Raw genomic sequence first — 16,532 nt, 5'->3', positions numbered from 1 at the left:
GTGAGTCACTTCCTCTCAAGTCTGTCCTCAATGAACCAAGACCATTTGCCAGGCACTGTGCTATTCCTCTGTGGTTGTCATCTCAAAGAGGAAAGTACCTAAGATATGTAAAAATCAAAAAGCATTTAGTCTTACCTTCTAATATTATGTTAAAATGGAACTATAAACTTTACAAAGTGTAACCCTTACAGGTTTCTGATTACTAAACATAGAAAGTAATCCACCACTTAAAGCAAATTTACTACAAATGAACTGTTCCTTCCCTACAAATTCCCAAAGATTTTACACCTCAGGCTACCTACCCTCCAAGGGCCTACAATAGTCATGGATAAATCTCTAAGATGATTCCACACTCCTTGCCACCAACAACTGGACCAGGAGTGGGCACTTATCAAGATGGGGGTCAATCTTACCCTTGATCAGTTTGCCGAACTAATATGCTTAAACTAAGACACTAAAGATTCATTCCTGCATTCACTGAGAAATGACAACGGCTTAACAAATTCCATTTTGCTTATTAAGCTAGGTTTTTTTTACAATAAGCAGGTTTTAAACCACAACCAAAAGATTTTAATTAAAGCATATTTGTTTTATTTATCTTCAACATGTTCAATCTACCTTCATGGTTAAAATAAAAATTCATTCATAAATCTTCCTAAGTACATTGATGGTTTGATATACTTACCAGATTTCAGTTTAACTACTATTAACCAGAGTCAGCCAACAGACTAGGTTCAGTCACTCATATATCTGTTCTCCCTATCTGACAATCTGTCTCTGCCAGATGTGGGGGAAAGTGTCTGATTCGGATGGTTTTACAAAGGAGAAGTGACGTGATCACCGTTCCACCTAAGTACAACAGCCAGGAAAATCACCCTTAATAATCCTAATAACCATTAAGAATATAATCTGAGGGTGCCTGGGTGGCTCAGTGGGTTAAACCGCTGCCTTCGGCTCAGGTCATGATCTCGGGGTCCTGGGATCGAGTCCCACATTGGGCTCTCTGCTCAGCGGGAAGCCTGCTTCCTCCTCTCTCTCTCTGCCTGCCTCTCTGCCTACTTGTGATCTGTCAAATAAATAAATAAAATCTTTAAAAAAAAAAGAATATAATCTGAAACTCTTTTCCTTTTCTGTAAGATAACATAATGAATTATTATCTTACAGAAACCCAAATAATATTTTTAATTTATGGCTGGTTTATTTTAAACCCCTAGACTCAGTTAAGCTGCAGCATAATGAACCAGTAGCATTCACCAACAAACTGTTCTACTTAGTAGTCAAAAACACATTATGCAAAGTACCCTAAAAGAAGATTCAAAACAAGATCAACACTGCTGAAATCCCGGCTAGAATTAAAAACAAAACAAAACAAACACAGAACTGGAACCTGCTAAGTATAGATAACCAATACATCTCCTTAGGCAATAAGTGCAAAATTAAAAACATATCCCAGTGTATATAAGATAAGGCTCCTAATCTTATCTGAGAGCTTATTAAATTTTACAATTTTCACGTGGTTTAAGTTCAACAACTCTATTTCTTTTCTTTTTTTTTTTAATTTTAAGATTTTATTTATTTATTTGCCAGAGAGAGAGAAAAAAAATACGCAGGGGGAGTGGGAGAATGAAAATCAAGCTCCCCACAGAGCAGAGAGCCCGATGTGGGACTCAATCCCAGGAACCTGGGATCATGACCTGAGCTGAAGGCAGACACTTAACCAAAGGAGCCACCAGGGCATCCCATCAACAACTCTATTTCTGGGCAGGAGGGATTATCTTAATGATAAAAGAACAAAATTACTGGGATGCCTGGGTGGCTCAGTCAGTTGGGTATCTGCCTTCAGCTCGGGTCATGGTTTCAGGGTCCTGGGATGGAGTCCCACATGGGGCTCCCTGCTCGGCGGGGAGCCTGCTTCTCCCTCTCCCTCTGCTGCTCCACCTGCTTGTGTGATCTCTCTCTCTCACTCTCTCTGACAAGTGAATAAATAAAGTCTTTAAAAAAAAAAAAAAGAACAAAATTACATTGTCTCTGCAAAATGAGAGTTCTCTACAAGTTTGCCCCCCGCCACTTAAAAAATGCCAAGAGAAGTATTTCCACTATACCCAGCCATACTTATAAACAGTATGACAGAAAACCCCAGAACTAAATAAATGGACCAAGTCAGTCACTGTTTTTCTGTTACAGTTCTTCTCTAATTACTCGAGAACATCTGTCTCTGGAACTTCAGACAAGATCAATCACTGCCATTTGGTGTAGGCTAAGAAAGGGGAACAACTGTACTGCAGATACTTGCAATCCCTAGTTTAACAAATCTCCAGCAATCTCAGAAATATTTTACAGGTGGCAGGCTAACATGAAATTTAGTGAGACCAAACAATTCTAAGAGTATCACATTAAGAAGACTGTTGGCAAGTGGTAAGGAAACAGAACCTTCAAACACATAACAGGCAATGACAGCAAATTTTTAAAAATCCTTACGGGGGAAGATTTGGCAATATGTACTGAAACCTTACATACAGCAACTCTACTTCTAAGAATTTAAACAAAACAAAATAAATGAACAAGCACACAAAGATGTATGTATCAAAATGCTTATCACCACATTTGCTCACTCAAAATTATAGAGAACAGCCTACAGGAGGACAAGAAAAAATAAAGGGAAAATTAAGTGACTAATATGGTTTAGGCAAAAAATATAGCCTCAACTTTGACAGTGGCACGAAGCAGAGGTAAGTGAATAGCATTTATTCGATGGGAAAACAAGTAACTGAAGTATCTATTGTTATGTTCAACCACACAATGGAATTCTATGAAATGGAAAATCGTAATATATATCCATATTTACTGACATCTTCATATGTTTACTATGTGATAAAAACAGGTGACATAACAGGAGGTTTAATGACACATTTATATCTACCTATATTTATTTACAGATATACTTTTTTTTATTTATAGATATACTTTTAAATTCACATTTAAATCTAAGTTAAATGGATAGATGATGATAGGTGATTTTTTTTTCATCTATATATTACACTTCTTTTTAACCTTGATCTAATATTCTAGAATAAATTGACCATCTCCTAGAAACTCTCTGACCCCCTGGCTTTCTGAGACAGAAAAGGCTTAGCTTTAGTTTTCTCCTTCTTTCCACCTTCCTTTGTTTACTTCTTTTTTTTTTTGTCTTAAGATATTTATTTATTTGTTTATTTATTTGACAGAGAGATCACAAGTAGGCAGAGAGTCAGGCAGGGGGAGGAGGGAAGCAGGCTTCCCGATGAGCAGAGAGCCTGACTCGGGGCTTGATCCCAGCACCCTGAGATCATAACCTGGGCTGAAGGCAGAGGCTGTTTACTTCTTTCATTGTTTATCAGCATCTCTGCCTATTCGGTCACCCGCTTCAGAGAGTTCATGCTATCTTTTTATCTAATTGCTACTAATAGTAGTTATTATTATCAAGGATTAAACTGCCCGACAGGTATACTCTACCATATTCTTTATAATGCATTACCTTTAGTCAACTAATTCCCTCTCTCATCCAATGCACAGACCCCATTTTCTACATTCCTGACAAACATATAACAATGTCATTCAACATGATCTCCCCTTTCTTTAATGATTGGCACTACTGTACTCTAAGAATTTCAAAGGTTTTCCTTGTATTAAGCCAAAATAATCCCCTGTGAATTTCACCTATTTTCCTTAATCCATCCTTTTTCACAATGACCGTTTGAAGACTGATCTCATTTCTTCCTTTGGTCCTTGCCATATAAATGGTTAAAACAGTTCAAGCCATTATCTTTGGGTTACTGGGAAGATTAGATTTTTTAAAAGCAAAGTGCCCAGTATAGCACCTGACCATGTTTTAAAAGACATTCAATAAATAATAAAGTAGTAATCTCTAATGAAAACACTGAACCAGAATTCCAGAAAACTAAAATTCCAACCTGACTTCAACCGACTATTTTTACTTTATTTTTTTTTAAAGATTTTATTTATTTATTTGACAGAGAGAGATCACAAGTAGGTAGAAAGGGAGGAAGGGAAGCAGGCCCCCTGCTGAGCAGAGAGCCCGATGCGGGACTCGATCCCAGGACCCTGAGATCATGACCTGAGCCGAAGGCAGCGGCTTAACCCACTGAGCCACCCAGGCTCCCTATTTTTACTTTATTTTTAAGTAATCTCTACACCCACCACAGGATTCAAACTCACAGCCCCGAGGATCAAGAGTCACATGCGCCACCAACTGTGTCAACCAGGCATCCCTATTTTAATTACCTTGGTTTCACTGTCCTCCTCGGCAAAATGTTCAACCAGACAAATTCTCAAGATTTTCCTTTCTATAATTTTGGGAATCTATGGATAGTTTTATAGATTTTTAAATTATGTTCCATATTGGTGAGAATATGATATTTGTTCTAATATAGACACTGATTATGAAAACATAAACTAGTATGAATTTCCAGAAAGCAATTTGGCAAAATAAACACAGAGCCTTAAAGATGTTCATAACCTTTAGCCTAGTAATTCTTGGAGATAATCTTGGAGGTACTCACAAATATTTGTATACAAACACATTCAACACACTATTAAAAACATGAAAAATGTAAGCAACAGAAACAATCAAAATTGGGGAAGAGCTATATAAATTGTGCCCTAACCATACAGTGGGTCCATGCTGTTATTAAAAATTAATCCCAAATTTCAAAGTTCAAAAATATTATGCAAATAGCAACATTAAGCTGGCAAAAAAACAAACAACAACAAAAAAAAAAACCATCATTTTATTCTTTTAGGTTAGTCTTAACATTATAGGTATAAATGTCACCCCTAAAAGGGAATCTTCTTTTTCATGAGCATTCTCTACTAGAGATCTCTTTATAACAGTGGAGGGTAATGGAGCCTTTCTCTGAATGTTTGGCTTAGAATACATTAATTTAAACTTAATGTCTTCAAGCTATAGATCCAAAGATATACTATAACCCAAACACAGACTAATTTTTAAGCATTTTCATAATTTCTGAGTAAAAATGGAATTACACATGAATTCTCAAAAAAAAAAAAAACCACATGGAAATATTCTGCATAAAATTTCAACTATGTTTATCCTGTCCTGAGCTAAAAACTGCATACAAGGCCCCTTCTCTGCTAACCGCAAAATAAATAGCTCTTCAGGCCCCTTGGAAAGTAGGAGCAATTCAAGTGAAACAGTTATGAAAAGAGAAAAAAAAGACTGGCTCGCTTGATCTGACACTTATTTAGTACTCCATGATTTATGCATGTCCCCACACTGCTTACAGTTATGGGGAAAACGAACACTAAAAAATTAAACTCATGATCCTCCTAAGCACAGAGATACTTCTTATAAATACAGAGGGTTTCATTAAGGAGAATATAGAAAAATATGGGGTTCTATAAAGTTGCAGACCTATCTGAAAGCATTCTGTCATCTTGCCTTATAAAACCAGAAAACCTGAAGAAAGCAGTAGTCCTATTATCTTTGTACTATGACTTCTGAACTGGCTGTCTTAAAACTCCTTTTGCCCTTAATATTTCAAAGGCTATACCAATACATGGTGGAAAAAGAAGGCTGAGGAGGCCAAAGATAAGAACAATGCAATCAACTGCTTGCAGAAGACAATCATTTAACAGGTGTTGCTGTGACCATCCTCATGTAAAATAAGTATTTTAAGATCCTACACAGTGTGTAGAAATGAAACACTGCAGATAAAGTTATGGCTGTTTTTCTTTTTTAACATTCATTCTTATTTTTAATGAGCTTAAATTTGTTCCTGCACTGTCAGAAGCCAAAGGCAAACTATGTTCTCTTCTCCCCACAAACTTATAATACAATAATGATAAAGAGATCTAAGTCCAATTTCTTAGACCTAGTTGAAAATCATGGGCAATTGAACACTCAGAATCTCCCTTCAGGATATCTGTCTCCTTATAAAAACACCATTTATTTTTATTTATACACAACATAACCTCAAATGTGGTAACAATCACCAGTAAACTAGCATTATCCAACATACAGCAGAGGAATTGCCTGGGAGAGAAGATTGCTTTGCCACTCTGAGTTAGATACATTCATTTATTTAGAAAGGATAACAAATGAAAGAGAAAGAAAATAGTCTGCAGGTCCATACAGAAATCTACTTACAAGCCAAAAAGGAAAAAATATATAATTATGGAGTTCACCCTGCTGAGCATTTGGAATTCTGATTTTCTCTCCTTCGGTTTGGAACACACAGAAACCAAATTAATGGAGATAATGTTAAAGAAATCTGGTTACAGAGATTAAAAATAATTTATTTAGCAACAACTAGTCAAAAACTAAAAAGGGACTCTGAGTTTTTAGAGCTTTTCCCTACCAAGTTCCTTTTCAATACATCCTTGGGTCAAAAACCCAAACTGTCATTTTGGTTTTGAAGTAGAGATAGTTTTATACATATGCCAAGTCTTCAATAAATATTTGTTAATTAACTAGATGGAAGAGAAACTAAACATACCATCCTTACACCATTTATGTGGTGCATCTAATATTCTGCGCTTCAGTATGATTAAATAAAACCTCTGAGACTGCTCATCTTTAATCAAGAAATTAAGAGAGCTCATGGCTCAGTACCAATAAATCCTCTTAGAATCAAACAGAGTTCATGATATCTATTTTTTTTTTAAGATTTTATTTATTTATTTATTTGACAGGACAGAGAGATCAGAAGTAGTGAGAGAGGCAGGCAGAGAGAGAGGAGGAAGCAGGCTCCCCACTGAGCAGAGAGCCCGATGTGGGGCTCGATCCCAGGACCCTGGGATCATGTCCTGAGCCGAAGGCAGAGGCCTTAACCCACTGAGCCACCCAGGCGCCCCCATGATATCTTTAAATAAACCCATTTTATAATCTGTGAGGCCTAGTGAGGTAAGTAATGATAAATAAGAGAGAAAGTACTGGCTTGTGCTGGGATGTTCCCTACCACACAGGTGCCAAGGCCCCACCAGAGCCCGAGGAACGGGTCCAGGAAAAGCTACAGCTGGCTTCAATTACTAAGAAACCATTAACAGGGAAGGAGAAAATGGAACATTTTACAACTACTTTCCTTGCCTCTATCTCTACTGGTTCTCACAGAGAAAGAAAAGCAGGCGGGGAAGGGGGAGGCTTGGATAGTAGAACACAGGTACATCACACACAGCTTCTTACAATTCTTAGGTAAGAAACAGGCACCAGAAGGAAACCTGACTCGCCCGAAGAGTAAAGGGAGTGGTTTGGCAGTGTAATTCTCGGCTTTGTTCACATTCCACTTCCCCACACAGAAGAGGGGGTAACAAAACTGTCTCAGTATTAAAGCCAAGTATAAATCCCCTGTATATTATTAGTATTTAATTATATTTTCCTAATGCAATCCTATTTCCTTGGCATTCTGCAATACGATCCAGTGTCTCTCATAGTTTCACAAGTAAAATATGTGTCACAGGAACAAACAATAGTCTGTTCATTTTCAAAGGTGCTTCACAACCTCAACAGTCATTCCAGATACTCTGGTGCTCCATTATCTTCAGGTCTCATAATATGCATTACTAAAAGAGGCCTGAAGAACAAACCACTGGGCAAAAAGATGGTAAGAAAGCATCTAGCTCTTATAAAGATGTTTCAGTTAATGTGAATCTATGAATAAAATTGCTAAAGCAGTATCAGTGACCTCTGAATCATCTGTACAATGAAGAAGCCCCTAAAAATTAAAATGAGAAATGGAATCCTCATTGCCGAAAAGAGAAAGGCAAATCCCCAACCGAGAACAATAGAAGAGGAGAGGTTTAGTGACAATTCTATGCAGTAACATCAAGAACAGGTCAAAAGGAATATTCAACAGAAGATGGAGATCACCAGGAATAAACGATGCCAACTTAAGTGCTTCTTTATTCTAGAAGTTACAGCACTAGCAGATGAAACGAATCTAGAAACAAGGGCTATCTGGAATTCAACAAAACATTCACCAAATTCTTTTCTCATAGGGCAAGGTGGGGTTCTTCAACCTCTCCATTACTGACCATTTTGAGCCAAATAATGCTTCTAAAGGGAGCTCTCCTGCACACCATACGATGTTTCTCAGCATCTCTAGCCTCTACCAACTAGACGCCATAGCACCTGCCAGCTGTGATGATCACAAATGTCTCCAGACACTGCCAAAGGTTCCTTGAGAGGCAAGTCACCCTTGATTGAGAAGCACTGATTTACAGCAAGATGAAGAAATACAGGTGGTTATTAAGATCCCTAAGTAACTGAACGACCATTCGTGAGAAACAGAAAAGCTATATCCAAGGTGCTGATACTAGATCATGTCAATTTCGGAAAAGGTTTATTTACCTCTTAACACTAAATAATTTTACCAATGCTTCTGAAAGGAATTCAAAAATATGTTTACCAAATTTGTAGAAGTATGAAATCAGATGATACGGAAAAACAAGTACATGAGGAACACCCAAAGACGACTGCACAGTTAATCTTGGTGCAACTTTAGAATGAAAATTGTTTCCTCAAGCTTTCTGTAAGTAAGTCATCACTAATATTAGGTAGATTTGAAGATCAAATCTGATGTATATGAAATATAAGCCATATAATAATGCTATTCCGTTCCATGAAATCAGTAGAAATGTTTTAGAAAAAAAAAATGTATAGTCATACATAAGATGAAATATATTCTATCATTATGGTAGAATTCTCCCTGCCTCTTACTCTGGACACAGATGTTTCAAATAAAGTAAGAGACTCCTATGTAGAAGATCCCATAATTAAGAAAATATGAGCTATGGGGGTACCTGGGGGCTCAGTCAGTTAAGCATGAAATTGGTTTCAGCTCAGATTATGATCTCAGGGTCAGGAAACTGAACCCCAAATCCGGCTCCATGCTCAGTGTAGGGTCTACTTGAGATTCTCCCTCTCCTTCTACTCCTCCCCCAGCCTCGTGTGTTCTCTCTCTAAAATGAATAAATCTCTTAAAAATGTTTCTTCATTATATATATGTATATGAGCTATAAAACTAGGTAGTATTAATTACGTAAATCTGTAAAAGTTTTTAAGTTGAATTTTTAAAATAGATTTTCTCTTTCTATAGTAAGTTAGAAAGTAAAGAATAATGCATATGAAACAGTGCTATTGATTTCCAAGTTCCCACATTGTTCTCTTTATCTAGTACACATAGTACCTAAATCTCCATGGTTAAATTCTTCCAAACCTTTCACATTTATCTCAAACTTCTCTCTCCACCAGGAAATGTTTCCTGAACTTCCAAAATAAAACTTACATCTCCCATGCCTCAATATCCTTAGAAAATATTTTACCACTGTTAATTTTTCTTATATGATTTTTATATATAAGATTAATCTCCCAATGAACTCTAAGCCCTTGAAGACAAGACTATGCTTTATTCTTTTATCTGGTTCATAGATTATTCAGTACACTATCATGTACATAGAGTATACACATGATGTTTACTGAATAAATAATCGAGGATTTAATACTGCTAAGTATTGTTAAATAAATGACTGGATTGGGATACAAAGCCTAGACTCTAACAAAATAAAAATACAAGAGCTCAGGGCACCTGGGTGGCTAAGTCAGTTAAGCGTCAAACTCCTGATTTTGGCTCAGGTAATGTCTCAGAGTCGTGAGACTGAGCCCAGCATCAGACTCCACATTGGGCATGTCGTCTGCTTGGGATTCTGGCTCCCTCTTCCTCCATCCCTCCCCCAACCACAAGGGCATGTGCGCCTTCTCTCTTTCTCAAATAAATTACTTTTTAAATTTAAAAAAAAAAAAAAAAAGATATGAGTTTCTTTCAGGAAAAAATTAGTAAAGGTATGTGTAAAGTCCCCCTTTTCTGGACCTGAAAACTGGGTAAGACCTGATTTAACAGTAGCGTGTTAAAAAAAAAATATTATTAGTGGCGCTTTGATCCATAACATAGTAACAGTCAAAGAGAAAATACAAATGCTGCTGGCAGAGGTGCAGGTGGATCTTTCATAAGAGCACTGTGCCCAGAAGCAGAAACTGGAAGCCCTATCTATTCTTCATAATATAGATAGGTAAAATACATCTTAAAATGGGGGACGCCGGGGTGGCTCAGTTGGTTAAGCGGCTGCCTTCCGCTCGGGTCATGATTCCAGCGTCTTGGGATGGAGTCCCACATCGGGCTCCTTGCTTGGCAGGGAAGCCTGCTTCTCCCTCTGCCTCTGCCTGCCATTCCGCCTGCCTGTGCTCACTCTTTCGCTCTCTCGCTCTCTCTCACAAATAAATAAATAAAATCTTAAAAAAAAAATCTTAAACTGAACCTCAAGAAATACCATTTTCTTTTAAGTGATCAGATTTTTCATTGTGAATCGCCCATTTATTGTTAAATGTATCATATTGCAATGAAACATAAACAGGTATGTGAACATATCAATAATACAATATCCAAAATAAGAACATGAAAAAAATGGAATGCATACTATTAGATTCCATATAGAAGTTTAAAAGAATGAGACAGGAATCTTTCTTTATTGAAGCAAAGAGGCAGAAGCTGAGGAAGAGCAAGGAGAGAGACAAAGAAAGGAGGGAAAGGAGGGAGGGAAAGAGGAAGTCAAAGACATTGAATTATGAAAAAGCAAGCTACAGAAATTTTATAATAAAATGCCACTCAAATAAAATATGTGTCTGTGTGTATGTGTATATATATACACATACATGAATGTGTGTATATACATTTTTATTTATATAGACTACCTAAGGCAAAAGGGATCGATGAGGGAATAAAAAATTTTTATCTGAATTGTTTACTTCGTTTTCAGCGAGAATGTCTTACCGTGTTACTTTCAGTGTTAATGTGTTACTTCTAGTGTTAAATGTGTTACTTAGGTAAGTTAAAATAATATTAATATTATATAATAATAATAATATAATATAAACCTAAACTCTCATCCCCCAAAATGATAAATTTAGTTTCTTTAATAGAGTCTTAATGCAGAAATAAATATTAATTTTTGAACAAGTATAATCAAAGAAATGTAATACATAGTTCTTAGTTTCCTCTCACTTCAAAGAAATTTTCAGGCTTAATCACTCTAGTTTCCCTGAAAACATCTAAGAAACGTTCTCTCTACTATACATAAGCTTTCCCCATTCATCTGGTAAGCAAAACCATATGCCTCTAAAAATCAGTGAAAGAGAATGTTACACACACATCCTCAGCAATACTTCTACTTTTTTCCCAAGTCACAGGTCGCTAACATTACATAAACTGGAGAACACCACATTCCCAATTTTTTCCAATTTAACACCCCGAAAACAATTATAACCTCAAGAACACTGTCTCTGGAATTATGTGCTCAATTAAAATTACCGGCCATAAACAACTTTTAAGACAGGGGAAAACCCCCATCATTCTCAACCAAACACCAGCCCCTGATGAAACTGCCTAATAAAAGGTCATCTTTGCCAAACAAAACTCAAGGTCTCTCACTTCATTAAACAGCTAAAAGTAAATATATTTACCCAGTACAACAAGTATTTGGGTTTTTACCAACCTACAAGAACATTTTACTAGAGTCACTGGTTAGCTATGAAGATGTTTACAAGCCATTTTTTTCCTTTCCTTAAATTTGAGAGATTAATGTAATTAAAGTACTTTAAAAATAATAGAAGACATTTAATAAAAGTGATAATGAAAAATCACAGAGCTAAACAATAAGCCTAAAGATCTGTATAATATAGCCTAAAGAAGAGTATAATAATATAAACAAAAGCACTTGAATGAAGTAGGTTATTTTCCAAAATAAGGTTATTTCCTAAATTTTTCTTGTTGTTTATAAAATCTTGTGCAACCAGAAAAAAATGTGATCTACATAGAGAGTTTTAAATTTTCTCATAACCATATATTAAAAAAGTAAAAAAGAAACAAGCAAAATTAATTTTAACAAAATCTTTTATTCAACCCAATATATTCAAATTATTACCATTTCAACATATCATCAATACTAAAAAATTATTAATAAGATAATTTACTTCTCTTTCATACTAATCCTCTGAAATCTGTCCTTTACACTATCAGTTTGGGCTTCTCGCATTTCGAGTGCTCAACAGCCACAAGTAATTAGAAGCTGCCCTATTGGACAGTGCACATCTGCAACATCAGTGGGTCAAATTCAATTTCTCAATTTCTGAAGCACAGTTACATGATCAACAGAAAGTCCTAAGTACTTAAGCAAAAATCAAACGTCTTCAGCATAGTCTTTAAAGGCAGATGTAGGGACACAACAAAATTGAAATGTAAACCTAACAGTTAATATTTATTTAGCATTTATTATATGCCTGACCCTGTTTTAAATGCTTTTCAAGGATTATCTCATTTGATCATCACAAAGTCCTCTGACGTAGGTACTAATAATAAACCCATTTCACAAATGAGGAAACTAAAACATGGGGAAGATAAATGAAGGTTGACCCAATCAGCCTGAATTAAGAGCTCATGTTCTTAAACACTACAAACACTATACTGCAAGAAAAATACCAAATAAAAAATGACTCATAAAAAATAAAATACGGTGTTTCTTTTGTTTTTTTTTTTTAAAAGATTATTTATTTATTTATTTGACACAGAGAGAGATCACAAGTAGGCAGAGAGGTAAGCAGAGAGAGAGGGAAGCAGGCTACCCGCTGAGCAGAGAGCCCGATGTGGGGCTCGATCCCAGGACCCTGAGATCATGACCTGAGCTGAAGGCAGAGGCTTTAACCCACTGAGCCTCCCAGGCACCCTGTTATTTTTTTTTTAAGACTTCATTTATTTGTGAGAGAGAGCATGAGCCAGGACAGGGCGGGGCGGGGGGGTGGAAGGGGAGAGAGCCCAAAGTGGAGCTACCCAGGACCCTAAATCATGACCTGAGCCAAAGGCAGATGTTTAACCAATTAAGCCAACCAGGTGCCTCTGTTTTTTCATTATTAACAGGTTTTTGAAACTGAATCATTGTCATATAATCCTTTTCCACAAGAAGACTCCAATCTCCCAATCAACAATGCAATTTTAGGTTAGAATTATTTTTAAATTATTATTACCACAAATACTGTATTTAACCTGATATTACATTTATAATGTGAATATTTATTCATGACCCACTACTGAAAAACTAGTTTCAGATTTGAAAAAAAAACTAAATCATTTTTAAGATAAAGAATTTTCCAACTTATTAATTTCAAGAAGTTGCACCTTTCTTAAAACTCTTTCTGTATCTGATTTGCTTTATGTATCTGATTTGCTGATATGGACTGCTTTATAACAGTTAATTCCCTTACAGAGGGAAGAAAAAGAGCTTATTTTTCTTCCCATGCACCTGTGATTTCAAGGAATAAAAAAACTATGAGGCCATAAATACAGGCAAGAAAAGAACTAGCTTTTCTATATCTAGAACCCTATATCTTAATTGTAAGAAAAAACAGAAAATTGTAATTAATACTGAACATCCTATTAGATACATTGCACTGCAAGATTTTCAGCTACAATAAGGGGGACAATGGTTACTTTCCCATGTACGTGCCACCAGCAGAATGACATAAACATTGATAATGTTCACAGAAATTACAGATAAAGTGTTGGATATCTTTTCAGAAAATAACATTCAAAAATACCTGGTCTGAAATAAACGATCCCATGTTAAAGAAAATCTGTGATCAGAGCTTAAATCGTCTGACCCTTCTGTGTACCTAAAATCACAAGATAAGGATAGCCAACTGATCCACAGTTGAAGGCCACGGCTGTCTACACACTAACTTTGACGTTTCCAGGGTGTCACTGCAAAGCTTGATCACACCACCTTCAGTTCCATAACAAACCTATCACCATACTGTTCCTAGTATCCCTCCCACATATTCAAAACTTCACAAAGGTGGCCAGATCTCATAGGGGGATCTCTTAATAGAAGAGTGCATTTGCACAATGTGCCTGAGCAGATATTTAGCAATAGAACAAAAAGGTTAAAAAGTCAGTCTGCCTCTGCCATAATGAAGAAATATCTCAGCTTACCAAAAAGTTTACAGAAAATATGTTCCTGTCACCTACATTTTGGTTTTGATCATTTGTACAATTTTATCAAATAACGTCTCTGAGAACCTATAAAGCTCATCTGTGGGCTTCTTCTGTTTCGCTCTTTTTCCTCTGGACTGCCTATTTTTATATGCTTCAGGCACTGGGTCTGGCCCTTTCCTCTGCATTATTCCAGTAAGTCTCCACAACAAACCTATTCAATTAGTGTTGCTGCTTTGTAGAAGGTGAGGCAGACTCGAAGAGCTGTCAGATGGGAACCAAGGATGGAACCTCAGGCAGGGCTTCTGACCTTCCAGGCTCAGGTTCCTCCTACAACACAAGGACTCCTGTTTCACTCCCTACTTACTGACTCATGTATCACCACAAGTACCTGCACACTCTCAAGTAACAGCTCATACATGGAAGTAAAGTTTGATTGTTACTTGTATCTATGAAAACTTTGACCTGTAATATGCAAATTCCAATAATACTAAAATCTTAGAGGTGAACTGTATATCTCAATAAAGCTGTTCTTGAAAAAAAAGGAGCACCCGGCTGGCTCAGCCAGTAGAGCATAAGACTCTGGATCTCAAGGCTGGGAGTTCAAGCCCCATGTCAGGTATACAGATTACTTAAAAATTAAAAGAAAATTGGGACATCTGGGTGGCTCAGTGGGTTAAACCTCTGCCTTCAGCTCAGGTCATGATCCCAGGGTCCTGGGACTGGAGGTCCCATCCGGATCCTTGCTCAGCAGAGAACCTGCTTCTCCCTCTGCCTGCCACCGCCACCCCCCGCTTGTTCTCTCTGTCTCTCTCTAGCGAATAAATAAATAAAACCTTTTTTAAAAATAAATAAAAATATTCAAAAATTTTTTCAAATAACAACAAAAAACCTTAAACATGCTAATGACAATTCTCCAACTATGCTAATAATATGCTAATGACCAACTATGTTTGGTCATCCAAACACCTATCTGTAACTCATTTCCCAAAAACATTTATATCAGTCCCTTACTATTGTAAACTTTTTACGTCTCTCATCACTTCACTCCCAGTAAATGCCTCGACTTCCCTCTTTACAATTTCTATATTCTCCATCCCACCCTCAACACTAGCAATCCAGCTATCACCCTTCAGTACTATTTTCAACATTCCACAACTCTCTTCAAAAACTTTCATGGTTCCCTCTTCCCTGCTATGTTAAGGCTAAATTCATCGGCCTAGCCTTCAAGGCCTTCCTTCATCCTACTTCCCACCACGCCTGATCATGTGGGCAATCAGTCTCTTCTGTGTCCTATGAACATACCAACCCCTGTGCTGGCTGCCGAGCCTTAAATAATCTCATCCCTGCAAGCTGACTCGTTCTTCCCTCCATCACCAGCTTATCCTTCAAGGGCCAGGCCAACTCTTAGCTCCAAGCACTCTGCCTGACCACTTTTCACTGCCTCAAGCAACTCCTACAGTACTTGGGAGTCTGGTCATTTTTTAAATCCCCAGCTCCTAGTATCGGGGATGTAAAAAAACACCCAATAAATGTTTGCTGAATACCAAAATAAATACACTGCTTTTACCTTGTCTCTTCAAACCAGGTATATTCACTTCTTAGCAATACGGAAGTAGCAGAGTGCTAAAAATAATGGTTCTGGAAGTTTTCTTCAATATAAATAAATCAGTAACCTATGAGATGCTTTCATGGCTCCTTCAAGCATTTTTATGCAGGAACTGACTCAACAGGCTCTGTGAATTTGAGGATTACTACATCTAACCTTTCATTCCTGTTCCAGTCTCCTCTAGTAGTTAACAATGCCAGACTCAAAATGACTTTACAATGAATGCATCTGAGTTTTTTTCTTTAGGTGACATTTCAGAGATCCTCACCATAAATGAATAATATCTATGAAACAACCATTTATGCTATTTTACCATTTTAAGATTAGTGTACAATTATTCATAAGTGTCTTTTGCTTTTTGACCACTCAAAACAGATCAAACAAATTTCAGTACAAAAACAATCATCTTTTACGGGCACCTGGGTGGCTCAGTGGATTAAAGCCTCTGCGTCGGCTCAGGTCATGATCCCAGGGTCCTGGGATCGAGCCCCACATCGGGCTCTCTGCTCAGCGGGGAGCCTGCTTCCTCCACTCTCTCTCTCTCTGCCTGTCTCTCTGCCTACTTGTGATCTCTGTCTGTCAAATAAATAAATAAAATCTTTTTTTAAAAAAATCATCTTTTAAAAAGCAGCACTAAAATCTTCAGTGTCACAAGAGAATACAAGAAATTCAGGTCCCATCTCTGCTAGATTATATATCTTTTTAAAGATTTTATTTATTTATTTGAGACAAAGAAAGAGAGCATGAGCGAGGGAAGGGGCAGAAGAACAAGCAGACTCCCCACTGAGCGCAGAGCCACCTTGGGGCTCAATCTCAGGACCCTGGGATCAGGACCTGTGCCAAAGTCAGACGCTTAAGTGACTGAGCCACCC

The 16,532-nt window shown here is 37.0% G+C and overlaps 1 protein-coding gene across 1 annotated transcript in view; it reads right to left on the bottom strand.

Annotated features, from left to right (window-relative positions):
• RFC1 (replication factor C subunit 1) overlaps positions 1-16,532 on the bottom strand; it is a 77,723-nt gene that overhangs the window by 34,689 nt on the left and 26,502 nt on the right. The window lies entirely within an intron of this gene.

Source organism: Neovison vison, chromosome 11 (assembly GCF_020171115.1).
Source record: "Neovison vison isolate M4711 chromosome 11, ASM_NN_V1, whole genome shotgun sequence".
In the NCBI taxonomy this organism is placed as follows: Eukaryota; Metazoa; Chordata; class Mammalia; order Carnivora; family Mustelidae; genus Neogale; species Neogale vison.
This window is presented reverse-complemented; position numbering and strand designations above follow the sequence as displayed.